This window comes from Acinonyx jubatus, chromosome E2, assembly GCF_027475565.1.
Source record: "Acinonyx jubatus isolate Ajub_Pintada_27869175 chromosome E2, VMU_Ajub_asm_v1.0, whole genome shotgun sequence".
Lineage (NCBI taxonomy): Eukaryota > Metazoa > Chordata > Mammalia > Carnivora > Felidae > Acinonyx > Acinonyx jubatus.
In genome coordinates, this window is record NC_069396.1 from 52,828,294 (window position 1) to 52,838,072 (window position 9,779).

Consider the following 9,779-nt stretch of genomic DNA (forward strand, 5'->3'; position numbering starts at 1 on the left):
CTTGTCTGTGTGTCTCTGAGGGGGTGACGGGGGCCTTGGGGAGGAATTGGGGGCTGTGCCTGGGAGCTGGGGGGGAGGGGGACCGTGGGCTGGAAGGAGGGGGCACAGGCGTTTGGAGAGGAGGCTCTAGGCGTCAGCAGGTTTTGAGGGCATTCCTGGAGCCCCCTGGAGAGCACAGGACGGCAGTGTGCTGTTGGCTGAGTGGCCTGGGGGTGGGGGCCTCCCTGGTGAACAGAATGAGGAAGTAAGCCCTGGGGACATCTGGAGGGAGAGCCAGCCAGACAGAGGGAACAGCAGAGTGTGCCCCGCGTGTGTGGATCAGCCAGGAGGCCGGTGTGGCTGGAATGGGGTCAGCGAGGTGGAGGGGCAGGGGAGGTAAGAGCAAACAGCTGGAATCTGGTGGTACAAGGTTCAGTGGACAGGTCTTCGGGGTCGCTTTGCGGTGAGAGGAGATAGTTACAGGCAGAGACCCAGAGAGGCGGGGACAGAATTTACACTCAGTGAGCTGGGAGCTCGAGGAGGGTCCTGAGTAGATGTGAGCTGACTTGGGTTCTAACACGGGGGTGTCTTTGCTGCTGAGTTGGGGCAGAAGGACAGGACGGTCCAGGCATTTATTCCTCGTGCAGCCCTGTGAGACCCACTGGTTTAAATTCTCCTCTAGAGCTCCCAAAGGATCTATAAGAATAAGGTCACCAAAAGGTTTGTAACAGCTTTAACCAGGAGAGCCACAAGCCAGAAACAGCCCATGCGCTCATCCACAGGAGAAGGGGTAAATACACTGTGGAACCTTCCCCCAGGCGACGTCACACCAAGGAAAAAGAATGATGTGGGGCACCGGGTTGGCTCAGTCGGTAGAGCATGTGACTCTTGATTTGGGGGTTGTAAGTTCGAGCCCCATGTTGGGAGTAGAGATTACCTAAAAATAAAATCTTTTTTTCAACATTTTTTATTTTTGGGACAGAGAGAGACAGAGCATGAACGGGGGAGGGGCAGAGAGAGAGGGAGACACAGAATCAGAAACAGGCTCCAGGCTCCGAGCCATCAGCCCAGAGCCTGATGTGGGGCTCGAACTCACGGACCGCGAGATCGTGACCTGGCTGAAGTCGGACGCTTAACCGACTGCGCCACCCAGGCGCCCCACCTAAAAATAAAATCTTAAAAAGATATATTCCTGGGGCACCTGGGCGGCTCGGTCATTGGTTGAACATCTGACTTAGGCTCAGGTCACGATCTCACAGTTTGTGGTTTCAAGCCCTGCGTCGGGCTCTCTGCTGTCAGTGTGGAGCCTGCATCAGATCCTCTGTCCCCCACTCTCTCTCTCTCTCTAAAAAAAAAAAAAATATTCCCTGGATTTTTAGGGCAGTTAAACTGTTATGTATGATATGCTAATGCTGGATAAATGTCATTGTACTTTTGTCAAAATGACTTAGTTGAGAGTCCAACTCTTGATTTTGACTCAGGTCATGATCCCGGGGTCCTGGTAGTGAGCCCTGTGTCATGCTCCACGCTGGGTGTGGAGCCTGCTTGGGATTCTCTCTCTCCCTCTCCCCCTTTGTCCCTCTGTCCCTCCCTCTCAAACAACAACAAAGTCCCTAGCATGTACCACACAAAGAGTGAACCACAATGTGTTTGTGCACTTTAGTTAATAATAATGTATCAATGTTGGCTTAGTGATTATTACAAAGTATCACACTAATGCAAGATGTCAATAAGGCGGGGGTGGGGTGGATGCCTGGGTGGCTCAATCGGTTGGGTTGAGCATCTGACTTTGGCTCAGGTCATGGTCTCAAGGCTTGTGAGTTCGAGCCCTACGTGGGGCTCTCCACTCTCAGCACAGATCCTGCTTTGGATCCTCTGTCTCCCTCTCTAACCCCTCCCCTCCTTTCTCTGTCTCAAAAATAAATACACATTAAAAATGTTTTTTTATTTATTTTTTAATGTGTATTTATTTTTGAGGCAGAGAGAGAGCATGAACAGGGGAGGGTCAGAGAGAGAGGGAGACACAGAATCTGAAGCAGGCCCCAGGCTCTGAGCTGTCAGCACAGAGCCCGATGTGGAGCTCGAACTCACGGACCGTGATTTCATGACCTGAGCCGAAGTCGGACGCTTAACCGACTAAGCCACCCAGGTGCTCCCAAAATGGTTTTTTTTTTTAAAGATGTTAATAAGAGGGTAAACTGGGGTGGGGTAAAGGGGTATGTATGGGAAAATTTTATACTTTTCTTTCATTTTCTTAAACTCAAAACTCTTAAAAAAAAGTTTTTATTTATTTGAATAACCTCTACCCCAACGTGGGGCTTAACGTTATGACCTTGAGATCAAGAGCCGAATGCTCCACCAACGGAGCCAGCCAGATGTCCCAACCCAAAACTGCTCTTAAAAATAAAGCCTAGGGGCACCTGAGTGGCTCAGTCAGTTGAACAACTGACTCTTGATCTTGGCTTAGGTCATGGTTTCATGGTTTGTGAGTTTGAGCCTTGCGTCAGCTCTGCACTGACAATGGGAAGTCGGCTTGGGATTCTCTTCCTCCCCCTCTATCCCTCGCCATCATGCTCTTTCTCTCGCTCTCAAAATAAATAAACTTGAAAGAAAGGAAGCCCAGTAGAGGCACCTGCCTAGTTCAGTCAGTATAGCTTGCTACTCTTGATCCTGGGGTTGTAGGTTTGAGCCCCACATTGGGTCTACACCCAATTACTTAAAAATAAAATCTTAAAAAAAAATAAAGCCCATTAATTAAAAAAAAAAATCATAAGCAACTAAAGTAGAAAAGAAGGGGAGCCTGGGTGGCTCAGTTGGTTGAGCATCTGACTCTTGATTTCAGCTCAGGTCAAGGTCTCGTGGTTCGTGGGTTTAAGCCGCTCACTGGGCCTGTGCTGAGAGTGTGGAGACTGCTTGGGATTCCCTGTCTCCCTCTTTCCCTGCCTCATTCTCTGTCTCTCAAGAATAAACATTAAAAAAAAAAATTGAAAAGAAAAAATTTTCTAGGTCAAGTCCTAGCCCCCCCATGTTTGATGATTTTTGTTTTCCTTCTGGGGGAAAGAGATGGAAATAACCCAGGGCGAGACTAAACCTATAGACCAATGTGGGGACAACTGGCATCCTAACATATTAAATCCTCCAATCCATGAACATAGTATATTTCTCCAGTGATACAAGTGTTGGCATCCTCTCAGCAGTCGGTTTTGTAGTTGTCAGAATAAAGGTCTTAGGTCCTTTGTTAAATTCATCCTTGAGTATTTTATGGTTTTTATGTTATTGTAAGAGAAGTTATTTTTAAATTTCATGTTCTAACTTCTTGTCTTTACAATATAAAATACAATTTTTTTTAAATTTTTTTAATGTTTATTTATTTTTGAGACAGAGAAAGACAAAGCATGAGCAGGGGAGGGTCAGAGAGAGAGGGAGACACAGAATCTGAAGCAGGCTCCAGGCTCTGAGCTGTCAACACAGAGTCTGACGCGGGGCTCGAACTCACGGACCGTGAGATCATGACCTGAGCCGAAGTCGGATGCTTAACCGACTGAGCCACCCAGGCTCCCCTACAATTATTTTTGTATATTAGACTTGTATCCAGTGAACTTGCTAAATTTATTATTCGTTTTAGAATTTCTGTTCCATTTTTTTATTGTTTTATTTTTCCACTAAGATTTCTGTCTAGACATATACTTTTTTTTATGTTTATTTTTGAGAGAGAGCGCGCGCTAGTTGGGAGGGACAGAGAGAAAGGAAGACAGAGGATCTAAAGCAGGGTTCGAACTGTCCACATGGAGTCCTATATATGGGTCATTTTGGTGTTGGTCTTAGGTTACTGCCTTTTTTCTTGAGAATGGGTCATATTTTCCTATTTGTTTCCATTTTGAGTAGTGTTAGAGTATATCCTGGATACACTGTAGAAACTCTGGAGTCTGTTATGTTCCTTTGAAGAGTATTGATTTTTTCCCCCCTAAACAACCCATCAACTTGGTTAAACTCAAACTGTAATCTCTGTAAAACTCCCTCCTATGAAATTTGTACCGCACATTTCAGTTCACAGTTTTTTAGGTTTAGCTGAGCTTCCTGGAGTGTATCCCATGCAGATGTGGTTCAGGGTCAGCTAGATATTTGAGCAGAGTTTTTATAAAAATATTTGGAGTGCCCTCACCCTGGATTTCCAGTATTTATACCTTACTTTCCTATTGTTCTGGTGCTTCAAGCTAGGAAGACTGGATTTTTCCCCTGGTGTTTTTAGCTGCCCCTCTGGCTAGGACTAGAACCTACCCCCAGGCTGTACAAATGAGAAACCACCCACTGCCTTTCTTTTTTATTGTCAATTTCCCTCCAGTTTCTGCGTGGTTTGGTTCACTTTCCAGTGTCTTTGGGTAATGTTTTCTGTCTTATCCAGAGTTTATAATTGGTATCTGTGGTAGGGGTTGGAATCTGAAACCAAGTGTGTCTGAATCCAAGTGTTTAAAACGTTTATTTATTTTTTGAGAGAGCGGGGGTGGGGGCGGGGGGGGGGGGGACACAGAAACCGAAGCAGGCTCCAGGCTGTCAGCACAGCGCCCAATGTGGGGCTTGTACTCACCAACCAACCATGAGATCATGACCTGAGTTGAAGTCAGACGCTTAACCGACTGAGCCACCCAGGTTCCCTGTCTGAATCCAAGCTTTTAATTATGGTGACATACTGCCCCCTAGTGGCTGCAAGTGGAGAACTGGTTTATGAGAGTAGGGCAAATTTGTAGATCTCTGGGGGAGCTACATGTTTGAAAACTTTTTTTTTAAATCAAAATAATACAGCAACAAATTACTTGTATGGGACAGCTCATTACGAAAGATTTCCTGCACCTTGTCACCCTTTGTGCCTCTCCCCAGGTTCTTTTTTTGTCTTTTTGCACATTTTATTTTTAAATTTTGGCAGTATACTCATAGGATACAAAATTCTAAATGTACAAGATGTTACATGCTAAAAATGAGTCTCTCTTCCACCAAGTTCGCCTCCTCACAGGCAGCCAGTGTTTCTTTCCAGGGAGAATTTACATAGATTTAGGCAAATATGTACAAACTGTTTTTCTTTTTAATAGAAAGAAGGGCAGATGACTAACAATGTTTTTTACCTTTCTTGTTCCACTTAACAATTTTTTGAATCAGAACGCTCCGATCTTGAGTTTGTATAATTTATTTTTTATTGAGGTAATTCAGAATATATTTTGAAGACCATTTCAGTTCAGTCCACGAAGATATAACCAGTTCTCCACTGACCAACATTTAGGCTGTTTTCAGTTTGTTTGTTTGTTTGTTTTAAATTTTATTTATTTATTTATTATTTATTTATTTCATTTTATTTATATTTATTTATTTATTATTGAGAGAGAGACACAGAGCATGAGCAGTGGAGGGGCACGGAGAGAGGGAGACACAGAATCTGAAGCCGGCTTCAGGTTCTGAGCTGTCAGCACAGAGCCCGACGTGGGGCTCGAACTCACCACAAACTGTGAGATCATGACCTGAGCCTAAGTCGGTCACTCAACCGACTGAGCCACCCAGGTGCCCCTTAAGATTTATTTACTTAAGTAATCTCTACACCCAGTGTGGAGCTGGAACTCACGACCCGAAGATCAAGAGTCCTGTGCTCTTCTGACTGAGCCAGCCAGGCACCCTGTACTGGGAACATTCTAGTTTGGGTTTTCTTTTCCTTTTCTTTCTTTCTTTCTTTCTTTCTTTCTTTCTTTCTTTCTTTCTTTCTTTCTTGTTTATTTTTGAGGGGGGCAAAGAGGGGACAGAGGATCTGATGTGGGCTCTGCGCCAACAGAAGAGAGTCCGATGCAGGCTTCAAACTCACGAACCAAACCGTGAGATGGTGACCTGAACTGAACTGGGATGCTTAACTGACGGGCTGCCCCCTAGTTCACGTTTTTTTGAGCATGTTTGTGCCTCTGTGGGGTGTATGGGTCAGTGGAGATTGTGGGATCGTGGAGTTGGCATCTTTAGCTCTTACTAGATATTGCCAAATTATCGCTGTTTCCTTGCCTACCAGTGTGGTTAAAAAAAAAAGAGTTCATTTCTGGGGCGCCTGGGGGGCTCAGATTTCAGCTCAGGTCATGATCTCGCAGTTCACAAGTTCGAGCCCCGCGTCGGGCTCTGTGCTTACAGCTCAGAGCCTGGAGCTTGCTTCGGATTCTGTGTCTCCCTCTCTCTCTCTGTGCCCCCCACTCGCACTCTCTAAGATAAATAAACATTAAAAATTTTCCAAGAAATTAAAAGATTTGCCTATTCTGGACTTTTTATATAAGAGGGATCATACATCATGTGACCTTTTATGGCTGGCTTTTCACTTAGCATACTGTGTTGTTGTTTTTATTTATTTAGTAATCTCCACACCCAACTTGGGGCTTGAACTCACGACCCCGAGATCAAGAGTCTCGCGCACTCTTCTGACTGAAGCCAGCCAGCTGCCCGGCGTACTGGTTTTCCAAGTTCATCCACGTTGTAGCAGGTACCGTACTTCATCATTTTTATGGCTGAATGATATTTCACTGGATGACTATAGCATGTTTTGAGTATCCATTCAGCACTTGAAAGACATTTGGCTTGTTTCCACTTTTCGGCTAACACGATTAGTGCCGCTAGGATCATTCATGTGGAAATTTTTGCACGGACAGACTTTCAGTCTCCTTGGGTTATATACCTAGGAGTGGAATCATTAAGTTGATTTTTTTTTTAAGGTTTTTCTTTCTTTCCTTCTTTCTTCCCTTCTTTCTTTCTTTCTTTCTTCCCTTCTTTCTTTCTTTCTTCCTTTCTTTCTTTTCTTTCTTTCTCTCTCTTTCTTTTTAAGAAAGAGAGACAGCGAGAGAGAGAGGGCAAGCAGGATAGGGGCAGAGAAAGAGGGAGGAGAGAGTCCCAAGCAGGTTCTGCACTGTCAGCACAGAGCCCGACTGGGGGCTGGGGACCCACAAACCGTGAGATTACAACCTGAGCTGAAATCAAGAGCCAGATGCTTAACTGACTGAGCCACCCGGGCACCCCCCTCCCTTATTTTTTTAGTTTTTAAATTTGACGTTTAACTCCCATAAAGTCCGCTGTTTGGTTACAAATCTATGAATTCTGATGAATCAGTCATGCAACCACCCCCACAATCAAGATACAGAACAGCCCGCTGCCCCTCCCCCAAGCCTCCTGCTATCCACTCCTTCCTAGCCCATCCTGCTCCCTCCCTGGACAACCAAGGAATTGCCCCCTGTCTATATAGTTTTCCTTGCCAGAATAAATCTCCCTGTTTAAAAGCCTGAAGAACTGCAGGTCATGGTCATGGACTCCGGTCATGGTCTCGCGGTCCGTGGGATCGAGACCCGAGTTGGGCTGTGTGCTGACAGGGTGGCGTCGGCTGGGGATTCTGTGTTCCTCTCTCTGCCCTTCCCCTGCTCTCGCTCTCAAAATAAATAAATAGACATTTAAAGATACGTACAACTAAAAGCCTTAAGAATTGCCAAGTGCCTGCCAGTGCCCTCTGCAGGCCAGCTGAGGCCGGAGCCACTGCAGGCACCCCTGCCCCCCTTCCCCTGGCCTCTTTCTTGCTCTCAACTTCCCAAGCGGCGCCTAAGGGCCCTCTGCTGAGACAAGGCACCTCCTCCTCTCCCTTCCACTGCTGCGGCTCAAGCTGCCAGGAGGCCCTTGCTTCCGCTCCCTGTCCCCTTTGTAACCCCAAAGGAAACTACTTTCTTGGACGGACCTTGACCTGCACCCTGCTGCCTCTCCGCAAAGGGGGTCTCGAAGGGCCCCTGGATCAGGGGGATTTAGGCCCCTTGTGGAAATACAGGTGCAAGGCTGGGAATCCCGGAAGCTTTGATCGGTGGTGGCAGGGCTGGCCTGAACACGTGTGAACAAGACTGGAGTCCCTGAGGAGGCGGAGAGAAAACTGGAAGGTCCCAGGGGTGGTTGTGGGCGATTAAGAAAGAGGCTGAGGGGCGCCTGGGTGGCTCGGCTGGTTAAGCGTCTGGCTCTGGGTTTCGGCTCAGGTCATGATCCCACAGTTCGTGAGTTCTAGCCCCTCGTTGGGCTCTGAGCTGATGGCGGGTGCAGAGCTTGCTTGGGATTCCCTCTCTCTCTGCCCCTCCCCACCCCTCTCTCAAAATGAATACATAAACTTAAAAGAAAAAAAAGAAGAAGAGGTTGATGGGGCACCTGGGTGGCCCAGTCGGTTAGGTGTCCCACTTCGGGTCAGGTCATGATCTCGCAGTTCAACAGTATGGAGCCTCCTTGGGATCCTCTCTCTCCCTCTCGGTCGGCCCCTCCCCTGCTCTCTCGCTCAAAATAATAAATAAAACTTAAAAAAAAAACCAGGCTGAATATTGGGGGTGTTTATGGACCGAGGGGTGACTTGAAATGCTCTAGGTAGAAAGGGGTTGGCTGGGAGCTCGCTAAGGGTGGGGGGGGGGGAGATTCGTGGGGTGACAATGTGGAGATACCTGGGGGAAGAAAGGTACAGAGGATGGGAGGAAGGGCAGGGTTGGAGGTGGGGAGGTCTCTGGAGGCGGCTGGCTTCTAAGTGAACCTGACTTCTGCTACAGCCTTGAGCAGTGTGACTTTGGGCAAGAGCATCTTCTCAGGGTCAGTGGGCTGTTCTGTGAAACGGGTACAAGCGTCCCTCCCCCAGGACTGTGGCCCAGACGCAAGAGGACCATAGATCGACAAGCCCAGATGGCAAGGCCTGCCCTTGAATGTCAGTGGCAACTGGGCCAGTTTCCAGGTTCTGGGGTCTAGGGATCAAAGGGAGGTCCTAGAAGGCTCTGGGGGAGAAAATGCTGGGTTTGGGGGGGGCTCCCCAGGGTGCAAGGATGATACACCCCCCTCCTACCAAAACCTTCCCCTGCAGACACCAGACAGGGTCTTCACCAAAGAGCACCGAAGGGCACTTCCCAGTCCTTTGAGTCGGGTTTGGGCGTTCGATGAAAACTTTTTACAAAAGTGAAAAGGCAGAGACTGTTTGCTGAACGGAACAGCACGTGCCCTGAGATGTCATGCTGGTTGAGCCAACTCGTGTACACATGTGGAGAAAGCCCTAGAAGACAGAACCTAGGTGTCCCTCAGGGCGGGAACGTTAAGGCTTGTTGATCTTTGCTTGACTATATGCTCTACTTTGCACACTGCTCACGGGTGCTTTTATGAGTCGATGGTCACTGAAAACAAAGCTCTAGGGGCGCTTGGGTGGCTCAGTCGGTTAAGCCTGCGACTTCGGGTCAGGTCATGATCTCCCAGTTCATGGGTTCGAGCCCTGGGTTTGACTCTGTGCTGACAGCTCAGAGCCTGGAGCCTGCTTCTGATTCTGTGTGTGTCTCTCTCTCTTTGCCTTGCCCCCCTCACCCCACCGCTGCACGCTCTCTCTGTCTCTCTCTCTCTCTCTCAAACATAAACATTAAAAACTAAATTTATTTTATTTAAAAAAAAATTTTTTTTAACGTTTATTTATTTTTGAGACAAAGACAGAGCATGAACGGGGGAGGGGCAGAGAGAGGGGGAGACACAGAATCGGAAGCAGGCTCCAGGCTCTGAGCCACCAGCCCAGAGCCCGACGCGGGGCTCGAACTCACGGACCATGAGATCGTGACCTGAGCAGAAGTCGGATGCGCAACCGACTGAGCCACCCAGGCGCCCCTAAAAACTAAATTTAAGAAACGGGAAGAAAAAACCCACAGAGCTCTAAGACCTGCCCCTGTGCTCCTCCGTAAGCTGACTCCAGGCAGGTGCACCAGGCCCCACCCTCTGCGGCCTCCTCCCCCCTGCACCCTCGGCTCTCCACACCT